Here is a 16,226-nt window from a genome sequence, read left to right on the forward strand (position 1 = left end):
TCTTTAATAAAGCAAGCTCAGAAGTCAAATAGCATCACTACCAATATACTATATTGATTAAGCTTCACAAGTTAGCTCATATTGGTATGAAGGTTACATATATAAACTATTTTTCAAAGAAATAGGTGTTAAAAGTTTGTACCCAAATTTTAAACCCTTATGGATTTATTAAATTGTTTTGCATTATGAGCACTTGTTACTTCTTGTCTTAAGAAAGTTCAAACTTAATACATAGTATATAAATTAGGAGGTCAGAAGTGCATAAATGTGATAAGTTTTCCATAAGTTTTATATTTTCTAGGAAAACTTGCTTTCGGGCCAAGCCAGTGGTATACACTGAAATAGGACAGAAATGCATGAGAAGAAGCCTTAGAAACAAGCATTGGTAAGCCAAAGGAGTATGTTTCCATGTAAATTACCAGAGAAGGGATATATTAGAGGTTATGGGTGAAATTGCTTTAAAATTTAATGCATCTTAAAACTTGACTTTTGTATTTACTCTCATCACCATCATTATTATTATCATTATTGGTGTGCATTTATCATTGAGGAGATTTTAGACAAAAGGGAAGTCGAAAATATTCTCATCAAATTCTCACTTAAACAAGAAGTCAGAATATAACAAAAAACCTAAAATATACTAATAATTCAATCAACATATGATCATCATTTAAATTTACATGCTATAAAATATTTTCTTACTTTAATATAGTTGTATATTATGATTAAAATATACTAAGATTAGGAGAGTTTTTAAACTGAAATATTGTCATGATTTAAGTATCGCAAATATTAAACATAATTATTTAGAAAAATCTTCATGGTTTTATATAAAATAAAGCCTATTTAAAAATTATCAAATTATGAAACCATAATTAGAATGTGAAAATAATATTTGAAGTACCTTCTAGTTCAGCTTTGCTACTGAATTGGGAACCTTCAATTCACTTTATTTCTCTGCCAAATTATAACCTTTTCAAGTGAAAATAACAATATTTAGATTCACATTCCCCAAGGCAAAGTACACTAAACAAAAAATCCTGGGCATACATAGCACAGCTCAATTGATATGGAGAAGCTTCCAGTGTAGTAATGCATTAACATCAGTCCTTATGCATTCAAAGTTTTTCTTCAATAGCAGTATCATTGGAATAATATACTCACCAATACCAATGGGATATTGTTTAATATTTTAGACATGGACTGTTTTTTACATGGTCATAAACCTATTATTCTCTGTCATTGAAGAGGAAAATACTGAATTGCAGTATTTGAAATTTTCAATGTACGATGTTTTTTTTCCCATGTCACCTAATAAAATAAACACGGTCATTGGGTATGACACATAGATATTTTTTGGTATATACAGTTTTGATTCAGCAATTGCTATCTAGTTCTTCAGTGAATCTCACTGAAAATCAATAATCATGGTTCTATTATTGAAAAAAAGACATATATAGCATAATCAGGTCTGATCTGATGGGAAGAATAAATAACTCAGACTTCCATTAAGTATGTAAATTGATTTCTTTTATCTTAAGAAAAATTTTATGCTGGAGTTTACCCTCAGTTTTATCAGTTGAATTCTCTCCCTGTGGAACCTGTATGAAAGCCCTAATCTTCCATATCTGTAACAATAACATTATTTGGAAAGATTGTTTTGGCAGATATAGTCAAATAAAAACACAGTAATAGTTTATTAGAGTGCACCCTAATTAAGTAACTACTGTCCCTATAAGAAAAAGAAAATTTCCTTTAGAGACACACAGAAAAATTGTCATGTAGAAATAGAAACAGAAATTTCTGTGATATAGTTGAAGTCTACATGGAAGAATATGGATAATCACAAGCTAGAAAAAAGCCAAAAATGCTTTTTCCTATAGGTATTAGAGGGTGAATGGTCTTGTCAACACTTTGGTTTCAGAGTTCTGGACTCCAGAACAGTGAAAAGATGAATTCACATTGCTTTAGGCCACCTACTGTGTAGTAATTTGTTACGGCAGCCCTAGGGATACAATATATCCTTTAGTCACCCTTCAGTTAACACTAACCCACAACATTCCTGCATTGCTACAATTAGTTTATATCAGATTACTGCATTGTAGTTATGGTCATCCATTCTAGATGCCCACTGCTGCTAATACTAAAACATCTTATCACCAAGAGTATATACTTCAAATATTTATACTTCTCCTGTGTAGATTACAATTTCTATCCTAACATCCTTGCAGTAACTATAATCCCTTCTCAATTCCTGGTTTCCACCTAATAAACATACCAAATCAGGCTATGTAGAATAGCATGAGAACAAGCATAAATTTATACATAGTAAACTGTAAATCTTTCCAGAACTAATAATCATTGCTCAAAAAGAAATGTGATGTTTAACTTTCCAACCCAGGAAAATCTGCAGCATCTCAAAATCTATTTCTGGAGATGTTACGGGTTTTGTATTTGTGAAATAAAAAGATCCTTTAAAATATTTATATTTTTCTTCCCAAAAGAATAAAATGACTTGTCTGAAATCTTACTGACGCTTTAAAATAGAAAACTTTCATCTATTACTATAAAAGCTTTAAGAAAACAACACTTCCAAAACACAGAATTTTATATCCTTCATAAATAGAGATAATATTTTCTGGATTTAAACATTGTTTTATGTAACACTGGATTTAAAACCTACATTTAAATAAACAAAATCTATAGACATTTTAACCTTTGGGGTTAAAGATGGGTATTGAATTGATCTTAATGTGACATTATCTGTATTCTCTGCTTCATTTTCCATGGTTCCATTCATACACTAAGATATAATTGTGGTGGACGCAGATTATTTTCAGGTGAGGTATACTAGGTCCTCCTTAGGTAGTTAATATCATTTTAGGCTACTATAAATTTTTACCAACTCTCATACCATTCACCTCTATACTATTTTGAACTACTTCTGAATAATGTTCACAAAGTACAATTTAAGAGAAAATTACAGCAACCATAGATATATAGAAGGACATATACAACATGACTATGCAGTCATTCTGCCCACTGATAGAGCATGCTTAAAATTAATATTTGAGATTTCCCTGAAGTGTGGCCCCCAAAGGAGTTAGAAATAAGGACAGAAATTTAATATATAACAGATGAATTCACATATATTCTGGTAAGTCCTTGGAAAATTTCCTTTACAATTTTCCTTACATGACCTTTATCATGAAGGTATTTGAACAATAGTTTGTGTCATATAAATATTAATAAAAATATCTACTTGAGTATCTGTGCCTTAAAATCAGTTAAATAAAAGTTTAAATTCAATATTTGGTGCATTGTATCTATAAAAAAATCCACAAATGTCCTCTTTACAGAAAGGACCCATTACTATATAAGAGATTTTTAGAAAATGAGTTATAATGCATTGTTCATGGTAAAATCAATTTAGTAATTTTTGATAGTATTTTTTAAATTTTTTGTTGTAAAGGCAATGTACAGAAGAGGTACAGTTACATAAGGTAATGAGTACAATTCTTTTCAAGCAGTGTTATCCCCTCCCTCATTTTTCCCACTTTAACTCTCCTCCCTCCCAAGTTGTAAAGTTCATTTCCAATATATTATCTAGTGAGTATAGTGTTTCATTGGTTCACCCTCTGTCCCACCTTTTCTATGATTCCCCTTCTCTTCCCCAAGTCAGATAAACTTTTTTTTCAGTAATTGAGTTTTTTTTAATTTTTTTTTGTCAAGGTGATGTACAGAGGGGTTACAGTTACATATGTAACATAAGTACATTTCTTGTCGAACTTATATATAAGACAAAGGGTACCAAAATAAGAAAGAGTGACCACAGGGAATAAACCAGAGGAGAACAAAAAGAAAGACAAAAGAAATAACTGCAAACAGGTACATAGCTTTTGGGCTATGGTGAACCTCTGCTAGGACCATCCTAGGCACGTAGTAATTATTACAAATGAAGGAAACAATTGGGCCTATATTTCTTTGGGGCTTAATATGATTTTTTCCAAGTCTTTCCATTTCCTTACAAATGGGGCGATGTCATTCTTTTTGATGGCAACATATAATTCCATTATGGATTTATACCATATTTTATTGATCTATTCATCTACTGAGGGACATCTGGGTTGATTCTATATACTTATAAAAGGATAGGTCATAATTTAAGATAAGTCTTTCAAAGAAGAGAGCTACTATTTCCTACAAGTTGTAATTATTTAACAAGAATACTTTATATCCATCATAAAATATAAAGATATAGAGAATATAATGGGATACTTTCTGCGATGTGAACATTAGAGAAATATTCAAATTGATTACTATACCTATCACTTGTTGAATGCAGCATTTTTTTCTTTCTGTTTTTTAAATTAATTTATACTTTTGCTGATCCCAGGTCTTGAACTCAGGGCCTGGACCAGAGTGCTGTCCTTTATGTTCTTTGCTCAAGGTATTCTCTCACTTTAGCCACATCTCTACTTCTGGCTAATTGGAGCTAAGCATCTCATGAACTTTCTTGCCTGGGCTGGATTCAAACCACAATCCTCAGGTCTCAGTCCCTTAAATATTTAGAATTACAGGCATGAGCCTGCCAATTTTTATGGCAAAAACATTAAAATTTCTTTTAGAAAATACTGTGTTGAGCTCATTTGTACGTGTAATGTAAAATGGTCAATCTCATACAAACATAATGTCTAAATGACACATTAAGTTTAAGTTTAGACTTGTGTTTGTGTTCAACATGCTTGTGAAAGAAACCACATTTTCCATAGTAGCTTTCAGTCAGAAGTATATTACATGAGATACAAGTCCATAGTACTATTTTGAAATCCCCAAAGGATGTTATATTAATTAGCTCTCTATGAAAAATACATTAAACAGTCATTGTACTTTACCTCTGTTTTCTGTTTAGTTAGGACAACTGCTCTGAATTAAAATATGATCAGACTTGTTCCCTGGCACTCGTGGCTCACACCTGTAATCCTAGCTACTCAGGATGCTGAGATCTGAGGATTGTGGTTCAAAATAGCCCAGGGAGTAAAGTCCTTGAGACTCTTATCTTGAATAAAACACCGGAAAATGGGGAGTGGTGCTGTGGCTCAAATGGTAGAGCACTCCCCTTGAGCTGAAGAGCTGAGGGAAAATGCCCAAGCCCAGAGTTCAAGACCCAGGACAGACAAAAAACGTGATCAGATTTATTTTACATTATGCTAACATTAATACAAAAAGGATAAGAGAACAGGGAATTGTATTGTGCATGCCTCAGGACATGTGTGCTCAATTTATAATACTTTCTGTCTAATATGGAACTGTATGTTTTTAAGAACTCAAATATTAGTAAAAGACACTTCTATTTAAAGCTTCTTTAATAACAAGTTGTTTGTTTGATAAGATTACAAATGAGCACAAAGCTCAAGCTCTCAGTATCTTTTTCATAATATGTATGAAAATCTTATAACTGGAGACCTTAACATCTGACTTTTATTTTGCTTAATAAAGTGTAGATAATAAACTGTATCTCTTCTTGGAATAATGCCATGACTTTTGTACTCCAAAGATTTCTGGAAGTATAAATTTGAGGGTTTTTTCAAATATAATTGAATTATAAACTTAAAAGAAGTAACGAAATGTGATTAGAACCACTTTGAATCTGAAGAAGGAATATAACGCTGAGATTCCTTGATGAGAGATGTAATTGCTCTGACTAGAATATCTGACTCTTATTCACCAACAATTCTTCTCTATCATTTACAAATGCAAATGAAATCATGGTATCATCCTTTGTTCTCAGCTCCTCTACCCCTTTTTTACATTTAGAAGCCTTCACTGTGTTTTATAGACAAAATTTCTTAGCATTGTGCCTTGGTGTATTTTACTTAGATTCTGGGTACTTTTCAAGCCACATCTGACTACATCCCAATCCATATTTCACCATTTCCTTTATAGTTGAATTGATCTTGTATTCTTTATTAAAGTGCTGGACTAGGCTGTACACCTCTGTCTTAGCCTACCGTTGGAAAACTATTTTATGTGTAGTTCCCACTTCTTAGGATACTTTTCCTTATTCTTTTGTCCAACCTTCTATTGACTCATTCAACAATTTATTGATCATCTTCTATACAACAGTAACTGCACTAATCACTGGGGATTGTGTGAGTATAAACAGACAAAATAACTTTTAGAGTCCATGGCTTAGCAGGAGCCCAGAGATACAGAAAATAATCAGATGAATAAAATATGTAGTATGTTAGAGGTGGCTTACTTTATAAGAAAATGTGAAATAGGTAAATATTATAGGGATGCTGGACAATGAAGTAAGTGACTGTAATTTCATATAGATAGAGCATGATGGTCCAATGAAAATACAAGGAACAGTTGAAAGAGGTGAAGTAGGAAGCCATGTGTGTACATGAAGAGATATACCTTACAGAAACAGGAAGTTCAAAAATCCTGAGGTTGGTTTGTGCTGAGAGTATATTATAAACAGCAAGAAGACTAGCTTGGGTGGGTTCAGTAATAGTTAAAGTAGCATGAGATGAGGGTAGAGAAAACCGCATAAGCCATGACTGAATGTGTGATTTTACACACATCCGCTCCTGGATGGCCAGCAGACTCCACCTCCTCGCAGCAAAGTCTTCACCCAGTACCTGGGAAACCTAGGGAACTGGCACACCTGGAAGAGGTCACATCTGCATCCGCTGAGGTCACATCTGAATTTTATGTGGCCACACCTTTCTCCACCCATACCCTAGATAAGGCCTCGCCCAGGCCCAGATGCTCTTTCCCAGCTCTCTCTCTTTCCCAGCTCTCTCTTTCTCACCTCCCTTTCCTAGCTCTTTTCCCCAGCTCTTTCTTTTCCCAGCTCTTTCTCAGCTCTTTCCTTCTCAGCTCTTTCCCAGGCCTTTCCCAGCCACGTGGAGTGCCAACCTGGCCTGGTCCCAGCAGGTCTACTGAATAAACCTACCCCTTACCTACCTGAATACCACGTGCGTGGCGCAGTTCTTACTTGGCTACCTCTTTTTAAAAACCTAACATAAATGGTGCTGAAACCTGGGAGAAAGGGCTTAATGTCAGGATAGGTGGGATTCCTCTCCGATTTTTTTTCCCTCTTTATTCTTTTTTTGTTTGTTTTTCCCTTTTTGCTCTGAGGAATACCCACAGTTCTGATGGCCTTTTGCGAACCAGTCTGTCTGCTGCGGACACAGCACATCAATAACATTGCTGGCCTTCACATCCACATCCACACCACTTCTCTACTCTGGTGAGTGAAACTGCTCTCTATGGTTGTCTGTTGCTCAGTCTCTGTCCAGATGTGGTGCCATGCCAGAGAGCTCCTAGGCCTTTAGCTGAAAGGCTGGTCACCTCGGAAGCTGAGGACACTTGGTTTTGGGGGCTTGGCCATTTCTCTCTAGAGGGCTCTGGGGGACATTGGGACCCCGCTTCTGCCTGGTCAGCTCTCCTTCACTCACCAGACTGACTCTCCTACATAAAATAGGCTTTCATTAAAATGAAATGAGAACCCCATTAAGTTTTTTGCATATAGAGATACCTTCATCAGCTTTTCATTTTTGAATAATTAAAATGTACTGTCTATAAAGGACATTCTTCTGATTGCTCTTTTCTGAATATTCTGTAGTGGGAGTGTAAGTTGAAGCATGGAGACTACAAAATACCTTTCAATATTTTTGAATTGATACACCACAAAAACACTTTACATTGAGATTCAAGACTTACAAACATGCAAATGTACAAGTACAGACAGCTACGATATGTCCATATAGGTATAAATAACCCTAAATTAATGTTTTACAGATTTTCCTCTTTCAATACATTATATGAATCCATATTTTCTATGGCACTGTTTTACTATTTATGAGGCATAACATTTATTAAATTTGTGATTCAATAATTGGTTACATCCTAGTTAAAAGCATGCAGGACCATAAAGTGATTTAGGAGATTATTACTGACAGTATGAACCAGATGTACATCTTTGAAGGTAGGGAGATGGATATATTTAAAGTTGAGGCATGAGGAAGTGAAGGTGTGGCTTATGTTGACAGAGTGCCTGGCTTGAGCAAAAAAGTCCCAGAACAAAAATAGAAAAAGATAAGATTGAGGTATAAAAGAGGCTTGGAACCATGTGATTTTTTTTTGTTGCTTTGTATGTTCCTCCCCCATGGTATAACCCCTGTTTTCACTGTATTTGATATTGGTCTAATTTCAGGAAGGGAAGGGAAAAAACAAAATGTTTAAATAGGGATACAGGTTGACCCATTGTAACAATGAGATGTACAAGACACTATGTTGAAAAACAAACTTTACAATTTAGGCGGAGGGGGGGGTGGAGTGTAGTTGTGGGGGTGAGAGGGAAGGGATGGTAGGGGAAAAACAAAGGAGGAGACAACTGCTTGATAAGAAATGTACTCATTACCTTGCTCATGTAACTGTAACCCCCCAGTACAGTATTTTCACAATAAAAAAAACATTAAAAATTAAAAGAGGTTTGGAAGAGGCATGTGAAAGGGTAGAACTGGTTAAAAACACAAAATTGGTTAACAAAACACAAGGACTGGTTAAAAACCAATGATGGATAATATAATATTATCAAGTATAGTGTTAATATCAATGTTATATTACTAATATTAACATCCTGAAATTATAATATAAACTAATATTACTTATATTTTCATATATCATAGTTAATTAATAGAAAATTGATTATATATTAATATGATGGGTTGATACTATTGCTATAACTATGATGGTAATTATTAATATACTAGCTACTATTATTATTGGCATCAACAGAGATTGAATCAGGGCCTCACATTTACATAGCAGCTCTCTCCACCCCTCTAGCCACATTTTTCCTTCATTATTTTTGATATAATCTTGCTTTATGTCCTTACTGGCCTAGGCTGTGTTATTCTACTGCTTATGCTTTTCTATGTCCCTGTGGATGACAGTGGCACACATATAGTAGTTAGCCCACTGACTGCACTTCCCTCTTAGCTAGGCTAACAGATATATAACACCATGACCAGTCATTACTTAAGATGTATTCTCATGTGGCTGGGAAGGTGGCTCAGTAGTAGAGTGCATGCATGAGGTCCTGGGTTCAATTCCTCAGTATGACATAAGAAGAAAAAAGCCGGAAGTGGTGCTGTGGCTCAAGTGGTAGAGCACTAGCCTTGAGCTGAAGAGCTGAGGGATAGTGCCTAGACCAGAGTTCAGGCCCCACAACCGAAAAAAAAAAAAGATTTACTCTCATGAAATTTTATGTCCACAGTGGCATCAAGCCATGTTCACTGCCTTCCAAGCAGCTCACTGCCTTCCAAGCAGCTAGGATTAGAGACTTGAGGCATAGGGCCTTAGCTTTAACACATTTCATTGGGTTTTATGATGCTATTTTCATTTACTCCCCTATCACCTTCTTCTTTTTCCTCCCTTATTCACTGATTCATTTCCCCCCCCCAAAAAAAACATACCCTCTATTAAAGAATGTCTTAATACTACAAAGGACTTTTGCAGGAATAGAATTTGTACTATAGTCCTCATGTTTGCTAAACAAGAACTCTAAATCTCTGAACCATTCTACCAGTCATTAGCATACATGTATTTATTTGAGATGTGACTTAAATTTTAGCTTTTTGTTAGCTAATTGGAGATAAGGGTCTCTTGGATTTGTCTACCCAAGCTGGATTCAAACCTCTATCCTAGATCTCAGCCTCCTAAGTAGTTAACTTTCTATGCATGCACCACTTATACCTAGCCTCAGTTAGTTATTAAGTATAGATCTTAATCATGTTTTCCTTTGAAAAGTATTCTCTGCCCTTCCCAAACTGTTTGATCATGCATGCTTCAGATAATAAAATAACATATGTATTTTGAGATTAGGTACATGTAGAGAGGTTTATCCATAAACAGAAATAACATAAATTTATCTTTGACTGAGTTGTAAGTTTATCTCTCTGTGATTATTAGAGCAACACTCTACTACCTTTCCTGAACAACTCAGAGTTCTATTAGAATGCTAATATTTACTTATCATTGCATGTCTAGTATTTAGTCAGTACCTGGAATATAGTAGATACTTGATAAGCACAGATAAAATAAAACAACTAAAAATAGAAATGGGAAAATCAGGTCCAATTTTGAAAACATTTGTCTATTTATAATGGTAGATCAAGACCCACAGTCTTTGAGGGTGGAATATTTTATGAAGTATGGAAATGACTAGAATAAAATGAGTGCAAGAAGGATACACTCAGAAAAGAAGGACTTTTATCCAAATGTGAAGCCTTGGTGACTTTTCACTGTGCCTGGACTGATCTTGCATTCCTTACAAGGCTAGGTCATTCATATTGCTAGTTTCTGTCACGACTTTCACTTTCTTCAACTTCACCTTGGACTACGATAAATATATGTGAGAAAGCCAAGCAGCTATATATGCAGGTCATGTATAAGTGTTTGATAATAAATCCAGTAAAAATCACAATTAACAACTCACCAGACTTATCATGAGGGATGGAATGAGTCATGATTTTTCCAATCCTCAGCCTTTGAGTTCTTTTCTATGATATCAAATGGGAAAAAATATAAGCTGTTCATGCTGAATCCTTCTTTAATTTGAAGATTAAATAACAATATAAAGGGTATGCCTTTATAACATAATATTTTGAGGCTACGTATCAGTTTGTAAACAATTGCTAGAACAATTGGTAAGTTGGAGACAATAACTCTCCCATCAGAGGTATGAGGATAAATAAAAGAATGAATGTAAGATCAGTGTACAAGTGGTGAAGTGCTCTACTTGTAACATCGTTCCATTGAATTAGTATATCTATTGAATGTACCATACATCTGGCATATAGGGCATGAATAGCTTTGTTTGATAAGAGTCACAAGAACAGTAAGGAAAGGTTCTGTGTAAAACAAAATGAAGAGAAACAGTTCAGGAGATAAGAGGTTAAACGATTCTAGGAATTTCAAATACACCTTTAGATTTTGAGTCAAATGGGCTATCTACACACGATCTACATCAAAGTGAATCTGATGTGTGACAAGAAGGGAAGCAATTTAGACTCAAAAAATACTATTCTGTACACGTCTGCAGAAAATTCACCCCATCCCATGGACTTACATACAGTACCTCAGCCCTTCTCCTGAAACCTAGCCCTACTTGCTATAGGAAAAAAAAATCTCTCCCTCAACAGCAACTACATTAGCTTCTTTTGGTTTTGCCTCAGTTCTCTCCACATTTCTTTATTAGTGGTATTGCTTTCAAAATAAATTGGATACCCTCAAACATTGTCCCAGATTCTGTTTTTAGTCATAGCACAGGCACTAATTTTCTATGTGATAGAAAAAAATTCTGGATTTCATTTTCTTTCTTAGAAGATTGGAATAAACTGCATAGCACCTAATGCTATACTATACTGCTATACCTAGTAAAACTCAGTTTTATGACATGATATTATACATATGTATGTATACGTATTATATTACACATATGTATATATAAACCTGATTATATAACTGAGGAAGAGTTAGTCCTCTGTTATAGTTATAGCCCAGCTATTTTCAAAAGCAAAGAAAAAGATAACAGAAGGCCCAAATGATAGTCTAATATTAGACTTGCAAGACAGTAGTGGTCCTTTGAAAGTGGTCTACACAAATAGGAAATAAATTTGTCATGGACACAAGTCTAAATAGGATTGTTGATCATTCATTTTTATCTCAGAAGGAGGCCAAAAAGAATAATCAACAGTTTCTTCTTCAAATTGATTTACTTTACAAAATATGACTGAGTTCTTGCCCAAATCTGCCTCTTAACAACACTAAGATTCATATTTTTAACTTCTTCTCATGTGCAGACTGCATCTCCAAAAATTATTAAAGCAATATCTTCCATTTCACATGTTTTCCCTGAACCGTAGAGCTACCTGATTCAGAACAGACTCTTTGTTCTTCCCTATCATTAGGACTTGATGTTAATAACAAGAAGAATGAAGAAGATGGGCAAGACTGGACCTAGGAAAATGATTTGGGGCAAAAATGAATGTTAAGTATTTCAGAGAGTTAAAAGAAAAGTCTAACACCTAGGCTTTCGCTTGATTATTGATAGATGCTCAACACCAAGGGAACATTCTTTCTTGTAGAATTCACCCAGTCTGAGGACAAACCAGAAGGCAAGAGAATGGTTAAACTTAGATCATTCTAGTAGCCCAAAATTTCAAAGAGATCCCTAAAAAAATAAGTTTAGAAAGGACAAGAAGATGTTGTGCTTCAAATTACCCTTGATTGTGTTGCAAACATTTCTGAGAAAAGTTTGCAGAGCCCATGATGGTAATCTAAAAATATAAACTAAACTTCCAGGCTTCAAAGGAAAAATGCTTCCTCTGCATCCCTAAAATACATATATTTCTATGTTTTCTAAAATATCTCTGTTAACAGAAAACGAACAAATAAGCCATTTTGACTTGTGAACATTCTCGTGAGCAATCAATGGATATCAGTATATAAAGTGATGACAGTAACTAAAATGTACATCTAAAATACTGTTCAGCATTATCTGCTAAAAGAAACTACATGATACTTCATGGAAGACATATTTTTAGTGTAATAGATCCATTCTATCTTGAAGAGCTCCTGAGATACACAATCCATTCACAATTAAAGTAGTGGAGTTTTGGTTAATTATCCTATGCTGTTCATATTCTACTTGGATGTACATAAACAAAAAGGCTGAAGCTAGAAATCTGAAACTTTTGTCATGATGCTGTTTGAAGGTATTCTATCTTCCTAGTTGCAAATTCATTCTAGCTCGAAGTTCTATAAGTCCATGTAATTTGTTTACTTCAGACAATATAATAAGTGAATAATTCCTGAAATTACTCTGGGTCAGTTAAGCAATTACCTTGATGTAATAACTCATCTATAGAGAAGTATTTTAACCTCCCATGTCAAAATTGATGAACAGCAAAATGTTAAGAAATTTATTTTCTATATTTGCAGAAGTAGAGAAGTGTGAATTCAGAATAAGGAAGGTTGTACTACTTTTCTTTGCTTGATGAGCTTCACCAGACAGTTTCCAGGAAGACTTAAAACTAAGTTGTGAAGATGTTTTTAATAGAATAAAATAATGAGCAATATTTCTAGCCACCTACTCTTTCAGTCTTTAGAAGCTTAAGCAGCTCGGAGGTTCACAAATCATCCTTCATTCTTTAAATATCATACTTTTCCCTTTTGTATCCTACAGATGTTTTGCTATACTTGTTCATACTTACTTACTTGAGCTATAACTATATTTATTATACACGCATATAAGTTTTTATATTTTCACTAAGATACTATAGTTTAAAAGTTAATTTATTTTACATACCAATATTTTATATATGTATCTGAAGATATTTCCCTGCAATTTTATTCCAAGTTACTTTTAGTGAAATGGTACATGGCATGTTCTTATTATAGTAGTTTCATAATATAAAGCATAGTGTGTCATATCATTTAAGTTTATATTTTAGTATTTGAATAAATCTTCATCTTTTTCTTCCTAAGTAGGAGTTGTACCATAACTCTATAGATTTGAAGTGGGCACTGGTGGCTCACACCTGTAATCTTAGCTATTTAGGAGGCTAAGATCTGAGGATCATGGTTCTAAGCCAGACTGAAGAAACATGTCCATGATACTCTTCAACAATCTAGCAAAAATCCAGAATTGGAAGTGTGTCTCAAGGGATAAAGTACTAACTTGTACAAAAAAAGCCAAGTGACAATGAGGCCCTGAGTTCAAGTTTCAGTAGGAGCACACAAAAATATTTCTCTGTAGGATACTGTGGTATCTACAAAAATGAGCATTTGGAAGCCTAACAGGTCTGCCTGTAGTTGTTAGGAACTCTGAGGATGAAGCTAGTTACATCCCGACAGTCACCCAGTGTTTAGTCAAAGACAACTATTATATTAGGCCTAATTACTCAGTGTTTGCCAACAAAGTGTACACTGCTTCGTATAAGATCAACTGCTGATACAAAAGTGGACTTCAAACGTTTTAGTTTCATCTAAAGTACCATCATGAGAATGGAAGTGATGCTATCTTGATGAAGGCACCAAGTGGCTCGTGTATAGGCCTTTGATCACAATGAAAGACACCAATGAGTTTGAATAAAAACACATTCACCCATTGAGATCACCTGAAAGCTTGTAAAAATTCTGATGCTCAGGTGAACACCACTGTGATGAATCGTTAACTCTGAGGGTGAAAGCTTCGCCATCAGTGGTGAGTCAACTTCTTAGCTTATTCCAATATCTAGTAAAAGTTCAGAACAAGTGTTTTCCAAAATGATATCTATTCTGAATGAAAATGAAGATGACGAGAAATTCTAGTCGTTGCTCGGTCGTCCCTTGCCAAGTTTCTGTCGTAAAGTTATTTATTTACTTTTTTAGAGAATGAGAGCTAGGATTTAAGATTACTGGACTATTGTAGGTTGAAGTGCCGGGTAAGCTCTATGTCAGGGGTGTGGAGCTAGGATACAAAACAAATGAGAATCATTTTTGCAAATTTTAGCAAATAAAGTCATAGGAGCTGTTTATAGTCCAATCTAATTCTAGACTCAGTAGTGGGAGGAAGGGATGGAGGAGGCAGGCAGAGAGAAGATACACACTAAAAGAAAAGTGGGTAGCTTTGGTGAAATCTCCAAAGAAAACTGTCTTTAGCCTATTGTTACCCACATCTGGCCAGTGTACCCCCATCAGGACACCAAGTGGGGTACATCCATGTAAGTCACCTAGATAGCTAAAGGGAGTGACCCTTCTCCCCAGTGTAGCCATCTTATAAGTGGCAATGCTAAATCATTCATGACCTCATGTGCTGCTTTTGGCAAGCGGCTCTCTAATTGCTCCTGTTTTTGCATCGATTCTGCGCAGCGTGGAAAAGCAAGTCTCCAAGTTGCTTGTGGATTTATTGACCACCGAGTTCCTCCTCAGCTTTCACCTTCCAGGCCTCGCCCACTCGATTTGAGAGCCAGGGAGCTGGGAACCGCACCTGTTTCCTCTTCTCTAAAGATGGGTAGATTTTGAAGTCGTCCTCTTGCAAGCAACCCCACACCAGGTGTCTGTGATTTGGGGGCTTTCTAGCTCACCATCCCTTCCCCCACCCACCCACCCCCACCCCCGCCGCAGCCCGGGTCTCCGTGGCTGAGGGCCTGGGGAGGAGGGAAATCCGCCCTCAGACGCACCAGCTCCCCAGCGAGCTACCTGCTTTGGAGAGCATCCGGCGGACCTTAGGCACCCACCTGACTCCAAAGTTTGGGGCGGCTTGGGGAAGCCGGGGCATGCAACGTGTGGTTATGGCTCAGCTGAGGGGTTTGGAGGACACCCGGGAAGATGCCGCTGGGGACGGATTCACCGACGTCATCAAGAGCCGCGCTGGTAGGACCCCGCTGTTATTATTATTATTATTATTATTATTTTGCTTTCGGAGTGCCGGTTCAGATTGAAGCCTGCTCCCTTGCCACTCTCCGCCAGAGCTGCGCCCTGGAAGTTGGAACCGGGCTGAGCAAAGTTGTGTGGCACCTTGCCGAGGAGGAGCGGGTTTGGGGGAGGGGGGAGGGGGGAACTGTCATTGCGCCCCCAAGCGTGGGGAGGGCGAGGAACCACGCTGGGCGCGTCCAAGGGAGGAGGGGGTGTTGCTGTGAGGAAAAGCAGGAGCCAACTTTTCTTTTGGGGCCAAGTGATTTCGGTGAGGATTCCGCTCCCTCCACCCCCACTTTAAGGAAGGGATTTTACATCGATTTTCTTGTGAGAGGGCAACTTGTTTGGAAAATTAAAAGCAAAGCATTGACCAAGCCGATCGGTGCGTGGGGGTGGGGGTGGGGATGGTGTGGGGGGAGGGGGATGGTGTGTGTGTATGTGTGTGTGTCAAGGTGTGTGTGTCAAGGTGTGTTAAGCTTAGAGTTAAGAAACCTGTGAAGTTTCATCTCCCTTCCCACTTGTACTGAAGGGAACATATCAGGGGTAGATGCAAAGCTTGCATGCCTGGAGCAGCACTCCAGAAGCTGAAAATCAGTAAAGCAAACTGAAATAAAAAGTGGACGTTTTTGAGGCACTTTTCACCCCTGTGTCCCACATTCCTCCCACCCCCGCACGTGTAAATATCATTTGTCATAAATCTTCTGGTGCTTGGTAGTCTGGCCTACATATGCATACACTTGTAAACCAGG

The sequence above is a fragment of the Dipodomys merriami genome, unplaced genomic scaffold, assembly GCF_024711535.1.
Source record: "Dipodomys merriami isolate MVZ:Mamm:240054 unplaced genomic scaffold, mDipMer1.0.p SCAF_3, whole genome shotgun sequence".
Taxonomy (NCBI): Eukaryota; Metazoa; Chordata; class Mammalia; order Rodentia; family Heteromyidae; genus Dipodomys; species Dipodomys merriami.